The sequence below is a fragment of the Gossypium arboreum genome, chromosome 10, assembly GCF_025698485.1.
Source record: "Gossypium arboreum isolate Shixiya-1 chromosome 10, ASM2569848v2, whole genome shotgun sequence".
In the NCBI taxonomy this organism is placed as follows: Eukaryota; Viridiplantae; Streptophyta; class Magnoliopsida; order Malvales; family Malvaceae; genus Gossypium; species Gossypium arboreum.
This window is the reverse complement of record NC_069079.1, coordinates 96513608-96540004: the sequence shown is the minus strand read 5'-3', so window position 1 is coordinate 96540004 and position 26397 is coordinate 96513608. Positions and strand designations below refer to the sequence as shown.

The window sequence follows — 26397 nt, the reverse complement described above, 5'->3', positions numbered from 1 at the left end:
TATCAAGCCCTCATACAACTGTTTATTGGGAAGGCCCTGGATACATTCAGCTGGGGCAGTGCCTCCATCATTCCATAAAAAGTTGAAGCTGGTATCAGAGAGGCAGTTGATAACGATTAATGCTGAAGAGGATATCATTGCAACTGTAAGCAGTAATGCGCCATATTTGGAGACAGATGATGAAGCAATCGAATGTTCATTTTAGTCTTTAAAATTTGTTAATGCGATGTTCATTGTCGAGGGAAACAAGATTCTGACGTCGAAATTGTCCAAAACTACGAGGATGAGCCTACAGTTGATGGTTGGAAAAGGGGCCCTACCCGGAAGATGACTTGGGAGACATCTCCAATGAAGGATTGAAACGCCGGCATTGAAGGACAAGAGAGACCGATTTGGCTTAGAATTTAAGCCAGATGCAAGATAAAGGAGAAAGCTGGAAAAAAAGTAAGAAAGAAGGAGAGTACGGTTGAAGGGGGAGGAAATCAAATGGGAGCCAATGATATTCCCTCATATATCGAAAACTTTTGTGTCTGGAGGAATCATTCATCCCGAGAGAGGTATGCCAATGAAAGAAGCCATAGAAGAAAGGTTGGAAAGCTTGAACATCAATGCCACATACGAAGAAGAGACTGAAGGAGAAAACTTGTCGGGCATTTGCCCCTACATACCTGGAAGTGTTCTAGATAACTGAACTGCGGAAGAGATTCCTGTAGTTTTTAAAACTGACTCAGAGTAATGTCCAAAACACACTAATTGCTCTAGGCCTAGGAGTAATAAGAATCTTTTGTGAAATAGACTTATGTTTAAAAATGATATTTCAATGAAATGCACAGCTATTATCATTTGGAGCAGATATTCTTTCATTCTTTCAATTTCACTCGTAATCATATTATACAAATGATTACTCTCGGATTCTTTTGTTCTTCAAACATTCTTCTAAATATTCTTTCATTCTTCATTCATAATCATACCATACAGATAAGTGTTCTTGAATTCTTTTGATTCTTTGTATCTTCCTTCATCCTCATAACAGGTCCCAGATATCAATGATACGAGTGACACTGCTAGTGGCTCAGAATCTCCTTTTGAGAGAGATATGTGTATGGAGGATTCTCAAGATTTCGAAGATGACCAAGGCTGTAACCTATCTCCCAATTTGTTGAGGATAGTAGAATGAGACGAGAAACAAATCTTACCTCACAAAGAATCAGTGGAAATTGTGAGCTTAGGAGAGGGACAAGAGGTGAAGATCGAAACTTGTATCACCATGGAGATGAAGCAAGACCTTATTGAATTACTTCAAGAATTCAAAGATGTCTTCGCATGGTCATACCAAGATATGCCTGGGTTGAACACTGATATTGTGGTGCACCGACTCCCCATAAAGGAAGAATGTAAGCCAGTTCAGCAAAAACTCCGAAGAATGAGGCCCGACATCTTGCTAAAAATAAAAGAAGAGGTTCGAAAGCAGTTTGACGCTGGATTTTTAAAAGTGGTAAAATACTCAGATTGGGTAGCCAACATTGTCCTCGACCCTAAGAAAGATGGAAAAGTGCGAATATGTGTGGACTACAGAGATTTGAACAAAGCCAGCCCGAAAGATAATTTCCCACTGCCTCATATTGACACCCTAGTGGACAACACGGTAGGACACTCACTGTTTTCATTCATGGACGGTTTCTCAGGATATAACCAGATCAAGATGCATCCTGAAGACATGGAGAAGACTACATATGTAACCACGTGGGGCACGTTCTGCTACAAGGTGATGCCGTTTGGATTAAAAAATACGGGGGCAATATATCAAAGGGCCATGGTAACCCTATTTCACGACATGATGCACGAAGAAATCAAAGTTTATGTCGATGATATGATCGCAAAGTCCCGAACTGAGAAGGAGCATGTACAAGTCTTGAGGAAGTTGTTCTCAAGGTTGAGGAAGTTCTAGCTAAAACTCAATCCAGCTAAATGTACCTTCGGAGCCAAGTCTGGAAAGTTGCTCGGATTCGTGGTTAGCGAGAAAGGGATTGAGGTTGATCCAGACAAAGTCAAAGCCATACAAGAGCTATCTCCGCCGCGTACCCAGAAAGAGGCTTGAGGCTTTCTAGAAAGATTAAATTACATTGCTTGGTTCATTTCACAATTAACTGAGAAATGTGACCCTGTCTCCCGCCTCCTCAAGAAACACAACCCAGGTGAATGGGATGAAGAATGCCAAAGGGCTTTCGACACGGTCAAACAGTACTTATCCAACGCTCCAGTGCTGATGCCACCTAACTCCGACAAGCTATTGATACTGTATTTGACAATATTTGAGAATTCCATGGGATGCGTACTTGGTCAGCATGATGAGTCAGGAAGAAAAGAAAAAGCTATTTACTATCTCAGTAAAAAGTTCACTGAATGTGAGACAAGATATCTGCCAATAGAAAAGTTATGTTGTGCCCTGGTTTGGACAACCCGAAGGTTGAGGCAGTATATGTTGTATCACAGTACTTGGCTCATCTCAAAACTAGACCCTTTGAAGTACATGATGGAGTCAACAGCTTTAAATGGAAGGATGGCTGCAGATTCTACTCTCTGAATTTGACATAGTCTATGTGAATCAGAAGGTAGTAAAAGGGAGTGCAATAGCATATTTTCTGGCCAGTAGAGCTTTGGAAGATTACGAGCCCTTGAACTTTGATTTCTCGAATGAAGACCTGATGTGTGTTACTAGCACTGAAGAAGGTGCTCTGGAGGAACTTCCCTGGAAACTAAACTTTGATGGGGCGTCAAATGCTATGGGTAATGGAATCGGGGCAGTCTTGGTATCCCCAAATGGAGATCACTATCCATTTACTAGTAAATTGGATTTTGATTGTACGAATAACATGGCAGAATACGAAGCATGCATCATGAGAATCCGTGCAGCCATAGAGCCCAAGATTAAAGTGTTAAAGGTGTATAGGGATTCTGCGCTAGTGATTTATCAACTCAAGGGAGAATGGGAGACCAGAGATTCCAAGTTGATCGATTATCGGAAACTTATCCTTGAATTGGTTAAAGAATTCGATGACATTACCTTCCACTACCTTCCACGGGACAAAAATCAGATGGCCGATGCTTTGGCCACCTTGACTTTCATGATCAAGGTGAACAAACAAGAAGATGTCAAACCCATCCAGATGAGCATTTATGAAACTCCAGCTTACTGTTACAATATTGAAAAAGATGAAGAAAAAGATGACCACCCTTGGTATCATGATATATTGCAATACGTGAAGAATCGTGAGTACTCGGACTAGGCAAGTGAGAATGAAAAAAGGACGCTGAGAAGATTGGCCATTGAATATGTCTTAGATGGGGAGATTCTATACAAAAGAAGAAAGGATCAAGCGCTATTAAGATGTGTAGATGCTGTAGAGGCTAAGAAAATCCAGGAAGAAGTCCATGAGGGCGTCTGTGGGACACACGCTAATGGCTTTACAATGGCCAAGAAAATTATGAGATTCGGGTATTTTTAGTCCACAATGGAAGGAGACTATGTCAATTACACCAAGAGATGTCATAAATGCCAAATCTATGCAGAAAAAATTCATGTGCCTCCTTCACCGCTGCATGTCATGACTTCCCCATGGCCTTTCTCTATGTGGGGCATGGATGTGATTGGACCAATATCGCCGAAAGCTTCTAATGGGCATCCGTTCATCTTTGTGGTTATTAACTTCTTCACCAAATGGGTAGAAGCCGCCTCATATGCCAACGTTACAAAGTCAGCAGTGAGCAAATTCCTGAAAAAAGAGATCATATGTCGATATGGAATGCCGGAGAGGATCATATCTGACAATGCGTTAAACCTGAACAATAGTACAATAACGGAAGTCTGCAGTCAATTTAAGATCAGACATCACAACTCGTCACCATATTGCCTGAAAATGAATGGGGCAGTGGAAGCGGCCAATAAAAACATTAAGAAGATTGTGGGAAAGATGACTGAGACCTACAAAGATTGGCATGAGAAGTTACCATTTTCTCTCTTTGCTTATCGAACATCAGTCAGTACCTCAACTGGGGCAACGCCTTTTTCTTTGGTCTACGGAATGGAAGCGGCCTTGCCAATTGAAGTCAAGATCCCGTCCCTTTGAGTGTTGTCCAAACTAATGTTGGATGAAGCAGAATAAATCCAGTCTCGATACGATCAATTGAACTTGATTGAGGAAAAGAGGCTAAGAGCTATCTGTTATGGTCAGATGTACCAAAAACGAATGATGCGGGCTTATGACAAAAAGGTTTGCCCTAGAGAATTCCATGAGGGAGACCTGGTTTTGAAAAAGATCCTTCCTATATAGAAGGATTTTAGAGGAAAATGGATGCCTAATTGGGAGGGGCCTTACGTAGTGAAGAAAGCTTTCTCCGGAGGAGCGTTGATTCTAGCCGAGATGGATGGTAAAAACTTGCCCAATCCTGTGAATTCAGATTCGGTCAAAAAGTATTTTACCTAAAGAGGGAGAGGCCAAGGTGAAAACCCGCAAAGGGCACCTTGAGACCTTAAAAAAAAATAGAAAGGCCAAGGTGAAAACACACAAAGGGTGCTTTGAAACCAAAGGGGTTTTTGAGTTGAAAACCTGAAAACGGGCAGTTCAAATTTTGAATATGGGGCATGTGGTCGTCTTGTCCTCCCAAATTAACAAGATAGAAGAACAGTACATCTTGAAACATCAACAAAATACGTGGGATCATCTGAACACACATTTAGTTTGAAAGAGCCTTTGAGAAATTGGAATAGTGAAGCTCGTGCTGCGATATTTGGGGCACCTTTTTCTCATTTTATTTTGTGCCTTAGCAGATTTGCTATCCTGTTTAATGTATTCACTTTGAGTTTTGCTCAATAAAATTCCATCTTGTCTATTATGATAGTCTCTTTCGAGCATTTTGTTGAAATCACGATTTTTGGACTTATAATATCCACACAAAAGAAGTAATGCATATTACTCTGGAAAGTTTCTAAATAGTACAAGAACCTGAAATAGGGCCACTAGTCAGAGCTAATCAGACCCAAAAGTGGGAACCATTGGAAAAAGAATAGTCCAAATTGAGACTATTTCTTCAAATTCTCTATCAAAGATAACGGCTAAGCAAGAAGATGCGATAGCACATCAATGATAGAACCCAAATGAACTATGACTAATGATACCTTAAGCATTTAAAAAAGGAATTACTCTCATGACATTTCTACATTCATAATCATTCATTTAGTTAGGAGCACTTGATTCATTTTGACCATAGCATTCTAATTATTTGACACAAGCACCACATCTAGTTAGGAACACTTGATTCATTTCGATCATAGCATCCTAATTATTTGACATACGCATAGGCCTATGAAACTGATTCTACAGATCTTGTCTCTCTGAAGTTGCAGCGAAGCAGATCGAAGACACTAAATCTAGTCTTCCTGAAGTCGCAGTGAAGCAGATTTAAGCCACCATCCTATCTCCCTAAATTTGTAGTGGAGTAGGCTGAAGATTGTAGATCTTGCCTCCTTGAAGTTGCAGTGGAGCAAATCGAAAACGGTGAATCTTGGCTTCCTGAAGTTGCAGTGAAGCAGATTTAAGCCACCACCCTATCTCCTTAAAATTGTAGTGGAGTAGGCCGAAGATTGTAGATCTTGTCTCCATGAAGTTGCAGTGGAGCATATCGAAGTCACAATCCCTATCTCTCTAAAATTACAGTTGAGCAGATTGGAGCAACAATTCCTATATCCCTGAAGATGCAGAGGATTGGAACAAAGCTACCTCAAAAAAAAGGATCCAAAGAAGTCATGATTTGGCGAGGCCGGGCAAATTTGTCCTTTTTGAAGTCTTTGCTCTATTCTCGTTACACGACAATGAGCAAAGAGGGGCAGCTGTAAATAAGACAAATTGCCCAGGCCCGAAGAAGAACCCAAAATACAAAATAATAAACAAAAAATTAATAGTCCATTAAAATGTCCTAATTACATGACCAATAACTAATACCCTAGCCTAAACTAATTACAAGCCCAAACCTAGACCCAAATACTCTACAACCCAAAAACAAAAAGTCAAGGCAGAACCCTAGCAGTTTCTGCTTGCGCCGCAGCAGCCTCAGCCTCCGTACGCCTCAGCAGCACCACACCCACGCCTCCATATGCCAGTAAGCCTCGTACACGCCCCACGCACCCGTACCTGTAAAAAAAGGACGAACGCACAGCAAAACAAACAAAAAACAACAAAGAATATTGTATTTTTGATTTTTTTCTTTTTTTTTACCCCTTCAGCTATAAAGCCAAGGAATTTCATCAGTTGTAAGGTTACAGAGGCATACGCGCAGTGAATACAAAAAGAAAAGCGATTAAAATCCTTAAAGGTGATTTTTTCTCGAGTTTTTTTTTGAGTTCTTCCGTCGATCTTTCCTTTTAGTCACTCGTTTTGTATTTAAAAAAAAATCAAAAAAGAAGAAAAGGAGGCCTTACCTTGAAAGCACGCCGTGAAATCCCTTCCTCTTCGTCAGAATCGAGGTGTAGAAGGGGTTTTAAGGCTGAAAAGGGCGACTCAAAGGCCCGAATGGGTCGGACACCGTTCATGGTGCCAGATCGGTGCCTAGAGGGGCTTTTAGGATTCGACTGAGAAGTAAAATGGAGAGGTTAGGGCATTGCTAGGGTTCGGCTGAATGAAGGTAACATTTAGCCTTATAAGAAAGCAAAAACGGCGCCGTTCAAACCAAATGCAGTGGTTTAAAAATGACGTCGTTTGGAAGCCATACCCGATGACCCAACCCGTGTACCCTCAGGACCTGCGTATTTTTGCGGAGAAGGGTTATTTCATGTTTAGTCCTTCCTGTCCGCGCTATTATTTAATTGAGTCCCTTTTATATTTTCCTTCGTTTTAATTTTTTTACCCAAGATTTGTCTACGATTTTAATTTAGCCCATAATTGAACGCTGCGTTTTCGCATTTGGGACAATTGCCTTCTTAATCCTTAAACATTTGTGCATGTTGTGTCTTAATCCTTAGTCATGCTTTATTACTTCGTTTGTCTGTAAATTTTCCTTTTAGTTTCATTTTTGTTTCAATTGAGTCTTTTTATCTAATCATTATATTTTAGCATTTTTTTATTTGAACCTTTTTTTTTATTTCTGAAAATTTATTTGTTGTTCATCATTTAATATCTTATCCTCAAGTATTTTATTAAGTTTGGTATTCATACTTTCATTCATATACATGTATATATATATCTATATATGTAAATATATATATATATATATATCTATTTTTTTTAATTTGTTTGTTTAAAATGTTTTTTATATACACAAATATATGTATGCGTATTTTATAATAAAGTTAATTTTATTTCATGTATACTAATAATCTCATATTATTTTACATATAATTCCTCTTAAATTTATTCTTATATTTTATTATACGATCCTACATAATATATCTTTTAAATCATTATTATCGTAAGTATATATATATTTATTGATGCCTATGTTTAATCTATATGCATTTCTAAATCTATACACTTTATACATATAGTTTTCTTACATATATAAGCATGTTCTTAAATCCATTATGTAATTCATAATGAAATTAATTTAGTCCTATACATGTTATCATTTCTATGTCATTTTACATGTACTCGCTTTTAAATTTATATGTATATATATTAATACACTTATTACTTTAATAGATTTTTCTATTTAAAACACTTCTTGCTTTATGATTTATCAAGTATTTTATTAATGTATATATGAAACTATTTTAGGAACTTCATCTTTGTAATTTAAAATTATTATTTTTGAATGTTTCTTTATATTATTACTTTTGTGTTTTATATAGTATCTTATTTAAATGTTTTGATATAAGGGTATGTATATAATTTTAGACTAACTTAATATATATATATATATATATATATATATATATTATTAATCTCATGATATTTTTACAATAAATATGTACATATGTTTTATAAATCTATTTTGTGTATTATATCTTGTCATGTATCTTTATTATTCTTTCAGTATTATATATATTATTTAAGTTATCATGTATATTGTCAATTTTAAATAAATTTATGTTTAAAACATTTTACATGTAATTTGATTCAAATTTTATTCTATAATATCTATTTCAAAATTATATATCCTCGCTTTTTATGCAAATTTGTCAACATTGTATATTATGTGTTCATTTATTCGTCATTGTTTTAAGAAATGCCTTATATCACCTTAACTTCAAATTGCTACTTTGTTCTATACATCTTGCATTGATAGCTTTATATTATTCCATGTATATTATCGTTGTATATTATTCATTCATTTTATTGTTATATCAATTGCTCCATCCATGTTTGGAAGTTCGATTACATTTGTCTTAGATTAGCCTTGCTTGATTATTAGTTTGTTAATTGGCATTGTATCTCATATGTGTGTATTATCCCTTATCATTGTTTTCCACTTGGTTTACGGAATGTGGTTTTATAAAGTCCAAATCTTTAAGATTAATTTCGTTTTATTTCAAATCGCATTAACGCGTTTTAAGCTATTTTTATAATTACTCATTTAAAATTTCTTTAAAATGAAGGCAATACTCGATGTTTGGCAATTCGGGAATCGTGCCATATCGTGCTGGATTGTGATTTCTCATTTGTTCAAAAAAATCGAATATTTCTTTGGGATTACACTCATATTTTTAAAAATTCTTTAAAACGAATGCAATACTCGGTGTTTGGAAATTTGGGAATCGTGCCCTATCGTGCTGGATTGCGATTTCTCGTTTGTTCAAAACAATCGAATATTCCTTTGGGTTTTCACTCATGCTTTTAAAAACTCTCCAAAACGTAGGTAATGTTCGATGTTTGGCAATTCAGGGAATTGTGCCCTATCGTGCTGGGTTGCGATCTCCTATTTGTTCAAAATAATTGAATATTCCTTTAGAATTTCACTCATGTTCTCAAAATTCTAAAATAAGGCAATGTCCGATGTCTAGAAATTCAAGGAGTCGTGCCCTATTGTGCTGGGTTTCGATTTTCTCGTGGACTAAATAATTGGACATCCTTTCACGATTTCCAACATATAAACTTCTCGAAACTCAAAATTTCTCGTGTTTCGAGGGTATAAAGGATTGTGTCCAATCGTGCTGGATGTGATGCTGCATTCCTCTGAAATAAGAGAATTTTGACGACCAACTCGGGCTATTCAAATGTTTATAAAAGGGATCACATTTTGAAAACATTTGTAAATCTTAGACATAAGGACAACATTCAATTGACTTGGTACCAATTTTGGGCATAATGAGGGTGCTAATCCTTCCTCATATGTAACCAATTCCTGAACCCATTTTCTCAAAAATTCGTAGACCAAAATCGTAGTTTTAGTAAACTAAAATGTTTTATTAAAATGACCAAAATTCTTGGTGATCCAATCACACCTAAACAAAAAATAACCGTTTTTCATTAATTTTAAAATTTTGAAAGCTGGTTTCGACATAGGGTTTTTAAGCTTTCCAAGCTCAATAGTAAGTGCTCCCAAGCCCCGTTTTTCATGCTCTTCGTATTTTTGAAATCCCGGTAGCTTGCTCTATCCATTTCTACCCATATTTCATGCCAGAGTTAATGCTTAAAAATTTACCCATGCATAAGTTGCTTGTATTTTGATGGATTATGGAGGAATATGAAAGATGAATGTGTATTAAACATCTTTTCCTAGTTGATTTTCATGAAAAATCCTTATAGGGACTATTTTGCAAAAGATGTAAATGTGTGGTAGAAATGAGAAAATAATGGAAAATGTGGGCTACCATAAGAAGGAAAAGTGTTCGGCTAGGCTTGGGTAAGATAGAAAGTGCATGTGTTTCATTGTACGAGCCTAGGGACTAAATTGTGAACGGTTAGGGGCAAAACGATCATTTGGACCGGGGGTAGATATTAAACTTGAAATGTATAATGTGGTGTAGTAATGAATTAAATTTTGTTGTTATAGACCTAGAGAAACAAATTCCGAAAGTCGATCGAGGTAAACGCAAGGTTTCAAAATAACCAAAACACAACTCCGAAAAGAATACCAGGTAAGTTCGGATAACTTAAAGTAAACCCCTAATATGCATAATTGAATGATTTATGAATGCATGATGATTCCATTTATTATTATCATGAAATATGATAAACCGTAAATTATACATATTTTTACCCCATGTTTAATGCATTTTATAGATGATTTCTCATTAGAATTGGTGAATTCGATGCTCCTAATGGTTTAATTTCATGTTTTGTACTCAGGAGAGCACCAAGAGTCAAAAGGAGCCAAAAACGAGCCAAAAAGGGACAAAACGGACCATATCGAGAAGATGACATGGCCTAAGCCTTGCCACACGGGCAGCTCACACGCTCGTGTCTTTCGAGGGTGTCGACCAAGGCTTTCACGATTCACACGGCCTGACCATTGACCCACACGGCCGTGTGCAATTTAACGGATCGAACACGGTCTGACAACCACGTCACACGGCCGTGTCACAAGGACGTGTCCCTACTGAGCCCAAGTTAAGTCCAATTTGGAAAAGGCCACTTTGGAGGGTTTTTAGGCATTCCAAAGCCTATGAATACGCACTAGAGGAGGAGAAAATGGGAGACGGAGAAGAGGGGTAAGGAATTACCCCAAGGAAGTCAATTGATCCATCTCAGAAGTCGGATTCATCATCAAGACTGAATATCTCTCTTCAATTCCCTTTCAGAAGTTTTGGGTTTTCTTTATGTTTTGTATTCTTTATTCTTTTGAGATGTTTTCTTATTTAGTTATGAACTAAATCCCCTAAATACCTAAGGGGAATGAAACCTAAGACGAATCTTGTTATTATTTTCTGAATCGTATGATAAATATTTAACTTGTTCTTAATTATGTGTTCTTAATTCTTGTTTTGATATCCCAGGATATTGATTCAAGACACGCTCTTATTCAGAGGAGGAATAGACCCTGTCTAAGAGTACATTTTCCATAATTAAGCGGAGTTGATTGTGCGCCTAGAAATAGGGTGACAAGATTTTGCCGGATTAGGGTGAAACCTAATAAGGGGACCCATAGATCGAGTTAATGCAACCCTAAAGTGTTAATTAGAGAAAAGTCTCGGTTATTCAATCTAGGGATTAGATGTTATTAGTCTTGAATAGGGATAATAATATAACTTAGGGATCTCTACGGAACAAGTTGAATGAATAAATCGTCTGATTCGAAGCCAGAATAACAAGTAAAGTCTAGGTGGATTTTTCCTTAGGTATTGTCTCAAGTCAAAAGATTTTCCCAAAAGCAGTTCCCCAATTCTTTTCTCTGTGCGTTCTTAGTTTAAATAATTAGTTAATTAAAACAAACCCTTTTATTCTTAGGTTAGATAATAAAAAGATAGTTATTACTAGTACTTTTGGTTCCCTTGGGTATGATATCCCGGTCTTGCCATTACTATACTATTGTTCGATAGGTGCGCTTGCCTTTTCGTCGTGATAATAGTTAGTCTAGGTTTGATCTTCATTATAAATATTTATTACTTGTTACGAATCACGCGATCAAGTTTTTGGTGCCGTTGCTGGGGAACTAAAATATTAGGAACACAATTTTTATTACTTTAGCCATTTATTTTTCTTGCAATTTTATTTTATTTTATTATTTATTAATTTACTTTTTCTCTCTCTTGGCAGGTTTTTATAGTTTATGACTAGGAGAAACCCATCAGGACCATTACTTTTTGATGAAGAAATCGATTGCAGAGTTCGTAGAAATCAAAGAGAAATAAGGCATAGTTTACGATATATGGAGAACGAGCGAGAAGACGATACTCAAACCCCAACCGAAGAGATGGTCGAAAACCCTAGCGATCAGCTGCCTCTTGCAATTGCAGCTAATCAAAATCCTGCTCCACGTACTATGAATGACTATGCTAAACCTTCTTTAACAGGAACTGAGTCTAGTATAGTTAGACCTGCTATTGCTACGAATAATTTCAAACTAAAACCTAACACAATTCAGGTGATACAGCAGTTTGTTTAGTTTGATGGTTTGCAGGATGAGGATCCCAACACGCACTTGGTGAATTTTCTTGAATTTTGCGATACATTCAAAATCAATAGCATTTCTGATGATGCCATTCGTCTTCGATTATTTCCCTTTTCACTGAGAAAGAAAGCCAAGTAGTGGTTGAGCTCGTTAGCACGAGGGTCTATCACTACTTGGGAACAAATGACTGAGAAATTTTACTAAAATATTTTCTTCCAGCTAAAACGGCTAAATTACGAAATGATATCTCTTATTTTGTGCAGATGGATTTAGAAACACTTTACGATGCATGAGAGAGATACAAGGACTTACTAAGAAGGTGCCCTCACCATGGGTTGCCGCTTTGGCTTCAAGTACAAACATTCCACAATGGTCTGAATCCCTCGACTCGGGAAATGGTTGACGCAGCTGCTGGCGGAACCATCAACAACAAAACACCCGAAGAGGCTTATAAATTCATTGAAGAAATGTCACTGAATAACTATCAGTGGCAAGTCATGAGGACTAAGCCAACAAAAATAGCCAGCGTTTATAACATCGACTCAGTTACTATGCTGTCAAATCAGGTAGAACTTCTCAATAAAAAGATTGATAGTTTTCTTGGTTCTGCGTAGGTACATCCAGTAATGAGGTGTGACTCAAGCGGAGGAGGTGTGCATACAGAATATCAATCCTTCAAACCCACAACTGAAGAGGAACAAGTCAACTAAATGGGTAATAATAACTTTAGATCTCAAAATAACCCATACAGTAATACTTATAATGCAGGTTGGAGGAACCACCCAAATTTCTCCTAGGGTGGTCAAGGAAATCAAAAGCCACAAAATCCTCAGGGTTTTTAACAGCCACCTTATCAACAAGAGAAGAAACCAAACCTTGAAGAGATGCTTTCTAAATTCATCTCAGTGTCAGAAACCCGTTTCCAAAGTACCGAGACAGCACTTAAAAATCAACAAGCATCGATCCAAGGACTCGAAATTCAGATAGGCCAGCTGTCCAAACTAATCTTCGAATGACCACAAGGTAGCTTACCAAGTAATATTGAACCTAATCTGAGGGAACACCTCAATGCAATTAGCACTCAAAATAAGGACGGACTCATTGCACCCGAGCCAGAAATACAGCAAAACAACGCGATGAACAAAGGACGAGAAGAGGTAAACAATAATGATCCCAAACAGGTAAGTATGAATCATGAACCACGTGTGCCATATCCTAAAGCGATGACGAGAAGAACAATTCGGTAAGTTTGTCAAACTCTTAACGAAATTACATATTAACTTACCCTTTATTGAAATTCTTTTATAGATGCCCAACTTAGCAAAATTCTTAAAGGAACTTCTGAGCAATAAAAGGAAATTAGACGCTACATTGAATGTGGAACTCAATGCAGTCTGCTCAGCTATTCTAACGAATAAGCTACCTAACAAATTGAAAGATCCAGGGAGTTTTACAATTCCTTACTTAATTGGTAGTTTATCTGTGAATAATGCTTTAGCTGATCTAGGGGCAAGTATAAATGTTATGCCTTATAAAATGTTTAAAAGACTCGGTCTCGGTAAACCCAAATGCACTAGGATGAGCATACGGTTGGACAAAAGCAGTTAGATTTCCTAAGGGTATTATTGAAGATGTTCTCGTTAAAATTGATAAGTTTATTTACCCAGTAGACTTTGTCGTCTTAGATATGGATGAGGATAACGAGGTACCTTTAATTTTAGGACAACCCTTTTTAGCAACTGCCAGAACCATTATTAATGTAGGCATAGGAGAGCTAACACTTCGTGCAGGTGACGTCGCAGTAACACTTCAAGCACGCGACTCAGTCAAAACCTCTAAAACTCAAGATAACGCTATAAAACATGTCGATGATAAAACTAGTACTCAATCATCCTTGCAGGAACCCCCTCGAACCAAGACAATGGAGATAGTGCAGTATTATCATGTAGAGATCAAAGACACCCATGAGGAACGAAGGCTTCAAATAGAGGAGCTAGATGAATGGAGAGCACACAAACCGAGAACACGTGATAAACTGAAACTACACCAAAACAAGCCTAATACCTCTCCTAATCAACTTTAGGTTGGCGATAAAGTCTTACTGGATGCCACAGATCCCCACATTGTCACTACCACACCAAATGAGGAAATCCGTCTTACGGTACTCAGTATTTTCCCATTTGGTACGGTTGAGGTGAGTCATCCCAAGTTCGGCACTTTTAAGGTAAACAACACCTGGTTAAAACCTTATTTTAAGATTGACAGCAGGAATGAGGAGTATAAACTCCTCAAACCACCATGATAAATCAACAGAGAGGTAAGTCGAACTTAGACTATAAATAAGCGCTTCTCGGGAGGCAACCCGAGCACTAACATATTTTGATATCTTTATTTTTAATTTCTAACACTTTGAATCTTTAACTTAGTCTTTGAATGGCAAAGTTTTTCAGCACACACGGCCAGGCACACGGGTGTGCCCACAACCGTGGCCAAACATGGGAAGAGACACGACCGTGCGATACGGCCGTGTTGAAACAGGATATGATTTCCCCAAAACACGGGGTGCGATAAATCCCCACGATAGGAAAAACACGGGCGTGGGGATAGAAAATGACGGTCGTGATAGGGACAAGGCTCGATTCTGTTTCTTCGACACGGGCGTGCGACATGCCCATGCCATTCAGCTGTGTACAACAATACACGAGCGTGCTACCATAAAACACGGGCGTGGAAGAAGCGAACAAAGCTAGGCACGGCCGTGTGACATAGCCATGTTTGACACACGCCCAAGACACACGGGCGTGGGAGAATAGCCAAGCACGACCTAAAATTGCAAAATTCGAAACACACGGGCTCACCCTCATAAGTACACAGGCGTGGCCCTAGGCCGTGTAGCCCTCCCTTATATAAGCAAATCACTGTTCTTTTTCTTCTTCCTTTCAAAAGCCCTAGTCGAAATCTCCCCTTCTCCACTCCCTGATCCCTATTCTCAGCCACCACTACCTTCTCGTCCAATTCATGTGGCAGCTTCATATGCTAACACCTCTGAGCACCTCACCCGATTTGAGCTTCAATGTTTTCAACAATTTGACAACATTGATGCTACTCTACTTGTCAGCACCTTCCCATCTCATCGCCAGTCCCGCCTTGCAATCCATCCAGCGATGAAGATGTTTAGAAATATTTATTTATTATTTTCTGTTTTTACTTATTATTAAAACTATTTCTATTATTTTTATTAGATTTTAGAATTTGATTTTTACTCTTTATTTCGGTTATTTCTTTTCGAATCCTTATACTTCCTACTATCTCCTAAAAAGTTCCTGATTTTATCATAGTTATATAGAACTCCTAAGCTCATCATCACATAGGAACTACAACTCCACCGGGGAAGGTTCTCTACGACTGCCATGTCCTGCTCGACCACGACCATAGCTACCACTAGATATAATATTCTTTTAGCACAGGACTTATGGCCTAATGAACCTCTACGACTGCCGGAGTATCCTCCTCCACTCTCAAATCGATCACTCTCCAAAACTCTAAGTTCGAGAAATTCATCATACAGGAAGTTTCACTTCTCTCCCTATCTTATTTTTATTCTCTAACATCTATCATTGCACATTGAGGGCAATATACATCTTAAGTGTGGGGGGTATTTATTTCACTATCAGAAAAAGATCCCTGAATAATCACCTTGTTCTCATGAAAAACTCGCATATCATATTTAGGATAAATTTTAATTGATTTATGATTTTGATTGATATATCTTGAATTAAAACATAGGGATCTATGCATTGATTATTTAAACTTTAAGACATTAGAGAATCAAGCATGAGAAGTTGATTTTTAAGAAATTAAATTATAGGTTGTTTCCCCAAGTCTAGGTATTACTTTGAACTAGAATTCACGAGTCTAAACATCAAAAACCATAATTTTTTGTGAGATTTTTGAGCCTTTTGAGGATCTATTCATCCTTTCATGCTCACTTTTATTATTGCTTTGAGTGCGTCAGTATTGAATTGTTATTCTAGAACTTGCTTGATTATGCATGTTGAGACCACACCATTTGATTTGATATTTCAAAATGATTAAGGCACTTAGGATTAACCCACTCATGCCATGAAAAGCCTACCTCCACAATTAACCCCTAGTAAACCCCCTTGAACCCAACAAACCAATTCTTGTATTACCCTTAATATTAACCTTTAACCCATTATTGTTGAAATCCCCTAAATTAATCCCTATTTTTGTCGAGATTTGAGTTGAATGGATTGCCTAGCTATGTTTTGTTCTTGATATTTAGTCTATAATATTTAACTTGTTCTTAAAAAAAAAACACAACTATGTATGTATATCTGTAATTTCATATTCTGAGAGAAGCTTTGTTGTACACAAGTGAAGATTAACTCCTTTTCTAGTTAGGAAACTTTTCAATTCAATCTCGATTCTAGCCCTTTCTTTCAGCTTGTGACCACACCCCCTAACCAAGCCTCATTACAACCCTCTAAAGACCTTTTGATTGATGTATCATCTTAAAATTAAAGTGGTGGAGATTTGATTTTCATGCAAGCCTATGGTAATGACTTTCCATTATTGACTATTGAGTGCTTTCTTTATTGTCCTTAAAACACCTCAAATGATTTGAGTGAATCTTTAGTGAGGATGTAGAACTCTGTGATATTCTGAATTAAAGGTGATTACTTAGATGAGGGAAGACACCTATATTTTCGAGATAAAATGCTCAACTTGGAATGATTGAAACTTTTATGTTCTTTTAGTTAAATTCTCAATGTATGATTACCTATGGATTAATTTGAGATATTATTGATAGAAATTATAAGTTGAGAAGGATTTATTTTGATTATGAGTTAAGAATTTTGCTTGAGGACAAGCAAATGCTTAAGTGTGGGGGTATTTGATAAACCGTAAATTATACATATTTTTACCCCATGTTTAATGCATTTTATAGATGATTTCTCATTAGAATTGGTGAATTTGATGCTTCTAATGCTTTAATTTCATGTTTTGTACTCAAGAGAGAACTAAGAGTCAAAAGGAGCCAAAAATGAGCCAAAAAGGGACAAAATGGACCAAATCGAGAAGATGACACGGCCTAAGCCTTGCCACACGGGCAGCTCACACGCCCGTGTCTTTCGAGGGTGTCGACCAAGGCTTTCACGATTCACATAGCCTGGCCATTGACCCATACTGCCGTGTGCAATTTAACAAATTAAACATGGCATGGCAACTACATCACACGGTCGTGTCACACGAGCGTGTCCCTGCTAAGCCCAAGTTAAGTCCAATTTGGAAAAGGTCACTTTGGAGGGTTTCTAGGCATTCCAAAGCCTATAAATATGCACTAGAGGAGGAGAAAATGGGAGACGGAGAAGAGGGGTAAGGCATTACCCCAAGAAAGCCGATTGATCCATCTCAGAAGCCGGATTCATCATCAAGACGGAAGATCTCTCCTCAATTCCCCTTCAGGAGGTTTGGGTTTTCTTTATGTTTTGTATTCTTTATTCTTTTGAGATGTTTTCTTATTTAGTTATGAACTAAATCCCCTAAATACAGAAGGGGAATGAAACCTAAGACGAATCTTGTTATTATTTTCTGAATCGTATGATAAATATTTAACTTGTTCTTAATTATGTGTTCTTAATTCTTGTTTTGATATCCTAGGATACTGATTCAAGACACGCTCTTATTCAGAGAAGGAATAGATCCTGTCTAAGAGTACATTTGCCATAATTAAGCAGAGTTGATTGTGCGCTTAGAAATAGGGTGACAAGATTTTTCTGGATTAGAATGAAACCTAATAAGGGGATCCATAGATCGAGTTAATGCAACCCTAGAGTGTTAATTAGAGAAAAGTCTCGGTTATTCAATTTAAGGATTAAATGTTATTAGTCTTGAATAGGGATAATAACATAACTTAGGGATCTCTATGGAACAAGTTGAATGAATAAATCATCTGATTCGGAGCCAGAATAACAAGTAAAGTCTAGGTGGATTTTTCCTTAGGTATTGTCTCAAGTCAATCGATTTTCCCAAAAGCAATTCCCCAATTCTTTTCTCTGTGTGTTCTTAGTTTAAATAATTAGTTAATTAAAACAAACCCTTTTATTCTTAGGCTAGATAATAAAAAGATAGTTATTACTAGTACTTTTGGTTCCCTTGGGTACGATATCCTGGTCTTGCCATTACTATACTATTGTTCGATAGGTGCGCTTGCCTTTTCATCGTGATGATAGTTAGTCTAGGTTTGATCTTTATTATGAATATTTATTACTTGTTACAAATCACGCGATCAAAATATCATAGAAATACATATTTGATGGTAACATGTGAAAAATGTCTCTGATGAGGTTGACAAAGGAAATTCGATGGATAAACCCTCATTGATATGTGTAAAGAGATCCTGCATGTGTTGCAGTAAGGATTTAGCCCGGACGGGTAATTCATGATCTCAAGTATGAAAAGGATCTAGCTCGGATGAGTGTTTCTTGAATGATCAAGCCTCCCAAAGAATATGTGTGCATTATGGATTTAACCTAGATGGGTAATCCGATTAGGGTTTGAATTTAGCCTGGACTAGTAATTCAGGTCCGAGCTCATTAAGGGTGTTTGTCATTATAAGGGATTTAGCCTAGACTGGTAATCCCGACGTCACCTTATGAGTCCATGATATAAGGGATTTAGCCTGGACTGGTAATCCTGCCATGAGATGTGAGGTTCGCGAGAGTGCATATATGTGAAATGATCATTCGTAAGAATTGACGGATAATAGGTATTCCATCTAGATTTCCTAAAAACTCAATGGGATTAATATGATGTATGTCAAGAAGATGATGAATGATGAGCTCATCTACATAAATTACATGATGCTTTGTTATGTAACTAACTCATTGATTGAGTGCATGTTATAGGGAATCATTTCATAATTGATGATGTCATGATTTAAATATGGATGTGTGCTAATTACTCGGTAAGTTTACTTTCAGGTTATTCGAGCTTACTAAGAATGTAAATGCTTACCCCTCTCTTTTTCCCTGTCTCATAGAGCTCGAAGACTCGAAAGGATTGGAAGACGATTGGAGAGTCAACACACTATCAACTAGACAAGCTTTAGTATAAAGACTTTGTTTGTTTTGTTCAATGGCATGTATAGTATTTTTGAGTATGTTGTTATATGTGTCATTTGATTTTCCAAATGAAGGCATGTAAAAATATGTTTATTTCTTTGTATATGGCCACAAAAATTGGCTTTATTGAAGTAGGCCATGACCAACGAATTTATGCATGGTTTTATTTACAAGTGATGGGTCGTTACCAATTGGCAATGAGTCACATGAACGAGCCAATGTCGAATGAATTAAAGTGACATGGGAACCCATAAACACTGAGTGGGAAATAACTTATCATGTATGAAGCCAATGATACGAGGTTTCCATACACCTAGTTTAATCATGATTATTTACAAGTGTATAATTGTGTTTTACTTTGAATTTGGTAACCACTAAGCACAAGTAGTAGAAAGAGGTGACTAAAGGCTTGGAAAATAGCCTATTAGAGTCCACATGGTTAGACACACAGACGTGTGTCTAGGCCGTGTGTGACACATGGTTCCCTCCCATGGGCATGTGCTATGGCCGTGTGTCCCCTGCACTTAAAATTTTAGCTCAAAGTTGTACATGGGTAGGCCACACAGGCATGCACCATGGCCGTGTTAAAAAGACAGTGTCGTCTATGGGCAGGCAGCACGGTTGTGCACCATGGCCGTGTTGATAAGTTAGTATTGCCCACGGTTGAAGGGCATGGGCGTGCCCCAAGTCACACGAGGGTGTGAGTCCACACGGCCTACCTACACGGGCGTGTGACACTTTATGATAAGGAAAAAAATTTCCTAAGGAGCCCAAGGTTTATCGAACTACTGAAATTTTTCTCGCACTGCCTCTAGGTATGTTATAGGCCTCGAAGGCCTATATAAGGGACGATTTGTTCGTGGATGAAAAGCTTAAAATTTGAGTAAAACTTGGTGACCCAATTTGGTACGTTTGGAAATGTAAAGTCCTAGTAATGCCTCAAACCCTATCCCGACGTCGGGTATGGGTGAGGGGTGTTACAAATGAACTATCTAGCTCTTCTGAATTAACCCGAAGAGTTTCACCATTTTCACATTTCAACTCAATGAATTTCTTTCCACAATTCCCTATCACATCATCTGTAGTCAACCAATCCATACCAAGAATCACATCAAATTCATCAAACGACAATAGCATGAGATCAGCCGGGAAATAGTGACCTCTAGTCATCAAAGGGCAATTTCTACATATTTTATCTACTAATACATGCTTGCCTAATGGATTTGATACTTTAGTCATACATTCTGTAGATTCTATAGGCATACTCATACTAGGCATCAATTTCATACAAACATATGAATGGGTCGAACCCGGATCAATCAAAGCAATAACTCTAGTATCATGGAGAGAAAATGTACCTGTAATCACATCGAGGGAGGATGCCTCTTCGCGAGCACAGATAGCATAGGTCCTTACAGGTGCTCTAACATCTGGCCTCACTGCTGAATCTCTAGATGCACATTTATTACTTGCCCCAGCTCCCAGATTTCTCAGTGTTCTGCCTCTGATAGGAGCGTTGCCTGATCTTACACTTGGTATTGCTTCTCTTTTAATCATCTTGGGACACTCCCGAATAAAATGGTCTGGTGCACCACATCAGAAACAACCTGTCCCAGTTGCTCGACACTAACCTCACACATCGGGGACACTCTAGTTTATTAGGCTGAACACTGTCAACACTTGCAATCGAAGTGGTCTAAGCTTTCAGACTCATAAATCTTCTGCCTCTGTTTCGGCTAAAATATCCAGCTAAAAAATTAGATCTAGTGGAGAACTCTCTAGGCCTCTTGGATGTAAACTGAAATGACTTGCTCATTAGTCTTTTCTTCGTGTCTTGTGTCTCAATTTCAACTTTGCCCTTTCTTTTTGACAGCTCCTCTGCCTTACAAGCTCTCTCAACTAGGACAACAAACTTTTTTATTTCTAGGACACCAACCGACAATCAGATATCATCATTAAGCCCATCCTCACATCTTTTGCACATAATAGCCTCTATAGACACACACTCTCTAACATAATTGCTGAGTCTAACAAACTCACGCTCCAATTTGGTCATTGTCATATTGCCCTATTTCAACTCTAGAAACTCTTTTCTTTTCTGGTCAACAAACCTATGATTGATGTACTTTTTACGGAATTCCTCCTGAAAGAAATCCCAAGTGACTCTCTCTTTCGGTACAACTGATACAAGTGTCTTCCACCAATGGTAGGCCGAATCTCCAAGAAGTGATACAACACATTTCATACATTCCTCAGGTGTGCAGGATAACTCATTAAAGACTTTGATAGTATTCTTGAGCCAAAATTTTGCCTTTTCTGCATCATCATCATTTGTAGCTTAAAACTCTTCGGTTCATTGTTTTCTGATTTTATCAACTGGTGGCTTTGCTCTTATAACCATACTTGTGATTGGGGGAGCTACATGGGTGGTCTGATGATCATGAGGGGGTGGAGGTCTAACAGCCAGATTCATACGAATGAACTCGGCAAACCATTCATTCATAGCTTGTAAGAAGGCTTCTCGAGCCCCTCCTCCTTGACTAACTGTAACGGGCCTTTCACTACTATTTGGTGGCACTGTCCCTTCTGCGAGAGCCGGCGCGTTACTCTTTACATCATCTGCACCAGCTTGTTCGGGATCTAAAACTATAAAAGAAAACATTTTAAAATCGTCAGGAGTCGTCACACTATCAACATATAAGTATGACATGTATAGCTAGACTCTTACTCATACTAAATATTTTGAGAACCGACTAAACCTTTACTCTGATACCAATAAATGTAACACCCCTTACCCGAGACCGTCGCCAGAGTCGAGGACAAGGCGTTACCAGACTTAGCTTACTAATTCGGGGCATAAAAATTTGCTTTTACAACTAATATAGTTTCATTCATTCATTATGTCCCTAAAAAGGGTCCTCGAGACCCTAAAACATGAAATTGAAATGGTTCGGGAACAAAACGGAATCAATAAAAAATTTTCGATCACTTAAACAAATCAAAACAATTTATTTCATCTTTCATAAATAAACTGTCCATCTGTGTCATAGTCACTAAATAAATCATAACTAGGGTTACAAAACTCGAAATTCAAATTTACAAATTTTATCTGAAACTAGACTTGTATATCTTCTTACTAATTTTTTTTTTCAGAATTTTTGGTCTAGCAAATTAGTATAGTTTATTAGTTAAAATTTCCCTTGTTTCATTGTTTGGCTGCTTTGACCTCTGTTCACTACGAATTAATCTTCTCCTATACAAAATTCAAATAACATGTCCTTTATTTATCTTAAAAGTAGACTCAATAAGGAATCTATACATATAAATTATAACTCTAATTATTTTTGTACAATTTTTAGTGAATTTTTAAAGTCAGAACAGGGGATTCAGAAATCACTCTGACCCTGTCTCACAAAAATATAAATATATCATAAAATATAACTATTTTATTTACTCTGTTTCTTTCATATGAAAATAGACTCAATAATATTTAATTCTATATCTCATTCACTATCTAAATCCATTTCTAGTATTTTTAGTGATTTTTAAAATTCACATCATTACTGCTATCCGATACTGTTTTAAAGCTAATTTCACCTTTTTCATGATTTCCATGGAATAACTAGCATTTAGGCATACATAACACCAAACATGTCCTTGATTAGCTATTCCAATAGCTAATCATTATCAAGCATTTACATACCATTCATTAGCCATATCATAAGATCATACACACAAAATGGCTACGATGCTATACATGCCATACTCAAAATGAAATGTCTAGCTATACCAAAATAATCCTTGTGATAGTGTGCCTGGACCTCCGACGTACTTTACGATCCCTGAGTTAGCTTGACAAAACTATAAAAAGAAGGAAAATAAAGGGGGTAAGCATTAAGCTTAGTAAGTTTGCATGCAAATAAATAACAACATTCATAAGAATTATCTTACTATTTGGCATGATACTACTTAATGTAACTTCATTAATTGTCATAGACGTATTTTAAACTTCTTCACTTACTTACTTAAATAATTACTTACTTAATCAAATTTATTAATACATTTTACTTACCTTTTTCCTTATCAAGCATACATGAACATTATATACTTACCTTTGCTCTTCTAACATCAACTTGTCTTACCCTTTTTAGTATAACTCGCCTTACCTTACCTTGATATTCTCTTTAAATTTTCCCGTTGAACCACTTGGAATACTAAGGATACACGGGTACCTTACCATTGCCATGACTTTTCATGGTCTTACGTGGTATCCTTTTGAAACTTACCATTGCCATGTCCGACATGGTCTTACATGGTATCCTTGCCTTATGAACTCACCAATGCCATGCCTTGGCATGGTCTTACATGAGACCTTTGCCTTATAGAAACTTATCAATTCCATGTCTTGACATGGCCTTACATGATATCCTTGCCTTAGAAACCTTACCAATTGCTATTCCTTGGCATTGTCTTACATGGTATCCTTAAACCCTAATGTCATGACATTTGTATCCTACACATTCCTAAGGTTCAACTGGGACTTTCTGAAATTACTTCTCCGTCAATTCATGCTTGAGTCTTCTTTGAATAATTTCATAAAATAAATTTACACATGCTGGAAATTAACAACATTAACATAAAATAATAGAATATTGCATTTATTTACCGCAAACTTACCTTGAAACAAAATACAATCAACTATATCGATTTAGTCCACTATCTTTTTCTTTCCCTGGTCTAACTCCAAATTTCATTCTTCTTGATCTATAATAACAAATTTAGCTTATTTAATACTTACATTTATTAAAACAGTCCTTGACTCAAACTTTGGCAAAATTACATTTTCTCCTAAACTTTTACATATTTACACTTTTTCCCCAAGGCTTGGAAATTAAACTTCATCGTATTTTCTTTTGTTTTATGACATACTAATCATTTTTTCCTTCTATGGCGACATCAAATTCTCACTCTAACATGTACTTATGAACATTAGGTATTTTTACCAATTTTGTCGTTTTACTCATTTTCACGTAAAATTGCTTAGTAAAAGTTGTTTAACACAATTTCAAGCTTCATATTCTACTATAAAACATCAAAATAAACACATTTTACATATGGGCTTTTTCCAAATATAAACCGTAGGTTAAATTATTGCTAGAATAAGCTTAATCAAGTTACCAGGACTCCAAAAACATAAAGAACATTAAAAATGGGGCTAAAATGGGCTTACAATCGAGCTTGGAAGCTTGAAAAACCCTAGCTATGTCTTCCTCGTGTGAAATTCGGCCAAGGGGTCAAAGATGAACAAAAATTGGCTTTTAATTTTGTTTTTAATTCATTTTAATAACTAAATGACCAAAATGCCCTTAATTAAAAACTATGGTGTTTTATCTTCCTTTAGGTATTTTTTTGTCCAAACTAGTATAATGGTCTAATTACTATCCAAGGACCTCTACTTTAAAAACCCATCACTCACAAGTACTTAGAACCTTTGTGAACTAGAATACACATTTTACAACTTTTGCAATTTAGTCCTAAATATCAAATTGGACCCTCTATCGATAAAATTTCTAAACGAAATTTTCACACAATCATGCAATCATGCCATAGACCTTAAAATGATAATAAAATAAATTTTTCTACCTCGAATTTGTGGTTTCGTAACCACTGTTCCGTTTAGGCCTTATTTCGGGATGTTACATTAACCACATAAATGATCATATACTCTCAACTTCCTTTATCTCTTTGTTCAAATAGATTTCTGTACATACCTGTATCGATACATATCTATTTCTCACCAATTCAAATCTTCAATATACCTATTGAACCATTTAGAATAGAAGTCAGATACTCAGGAGTCTCGTACACTAAGTGCTCATATCATGGCCCGAAGCCAACTCAATGTATTTCACACTCGAAGTGCTAATATCATGGTCCGAAACCAAATCAATAAAGCTCGCACCCGAAGTGTCGATATCATGGCCCGAAGCCAAATTAATGTAAGTCACACTAGACATGGCCCGAAGCCAAATCAATGAAGTTCCTAATGACATGTCACTAGTATCCTAATCTATTCCTAAGGTTCAATCGGGATTTTCAATGCCGAACCTTCGTCGAACATATCCGTAGAGTCGAATTCATAGTTCATACAATATCAAAGCATTTAACACGTAATTATATCAATGCTTGTTACATATAAACTTACCTAGGATGTGAAAACGATGAAATAGGTAGATTAGTCGATAACTTTAGTTTTCCCCCGATCTAGATCCGAATTTCACTTTTCTTAATCTAAATACATTCAAAATTAACTTATTTAATAATCTCTTTATTCAATTTAATCCAACACACACATTTAAGCACATTTACACTTTTAACCCAAGAATTTCACAACTTTTACAATTTAATTATTATCTCACAAAATCATAAATTCATGAATTTCAAAACTAACCCATGCTAGCCGAATTTCTCTAGTACTCATATCTTCCCAAATTTTTCATTTATTTCACAATCTAACCTCAAAGTTTCCACATTTCACAATTTAATCCCTAATTTGCATTTTCCTTAATAATCACTTAACAAAACTTGTATATCTACCAACAAGCATTCATAATCTATAAAGAAAATTCAAAACACATGCTTATTTATCAATGAAAACATCTAAAATCTTTAACAAATTTGCAAATTAGTCCCTGGGCTAGCTAGATTAAGCTACAACGATCTCAAAAACATAGAAATCATTAAAAACGGGACAAAAATGGACTTACAATTGAGCTAGGAAGCTTGGCTGAATTTACATGCATCCATGGAGTTTCTTTCTTCTAAAATTTCAGTAGAAAAGGTTTAACAAAGATGATAACCTTATTTTTTTATTATTTTACTTATTAATTCACTAAATTACCTTATTAACCTTTGTTATAAAGCATTTAAATCACTTATTATAAGCCCATAAATGCCCATTACCAATAATAATGGTTTAATTACCATTTAAGGCCATCATATTTAAAAGCCAAAGGTATTTGACACTCTTAACTAATAGAACAATAAATTTTCACTTTATGTGATAAAGTCCTTTGTATCAAATTGACTAGTCATACAATAAAATTTCTAAACGAAAATTTCACACAATCATTCAATCATGTTGTAAACATTAAAATAATAATAAAATAAATATTCTGACTTCAAATTCGTGGTCCCAAAACCACTG

General features: G+C 36.6%; 1 non-coding gene across 1 annotated transcript; it reads right to left on the bottom strand.

Moving 5' to 3' along the window:
* Positions 1–12272: 12272 nt before the first annotated feature.
* On the bottom strand, positions 12273–12379 carry LOC128283095 (small nucleolar RNA R71). Its single transcript, XR_008273437.1, has one exon. It is a non-coding gene; the product is annotated as a small nucleolar RNA R71 (small nucleolar RNA).
* Positions 12380–26397: the final 14018 nt, after the last annotated feature.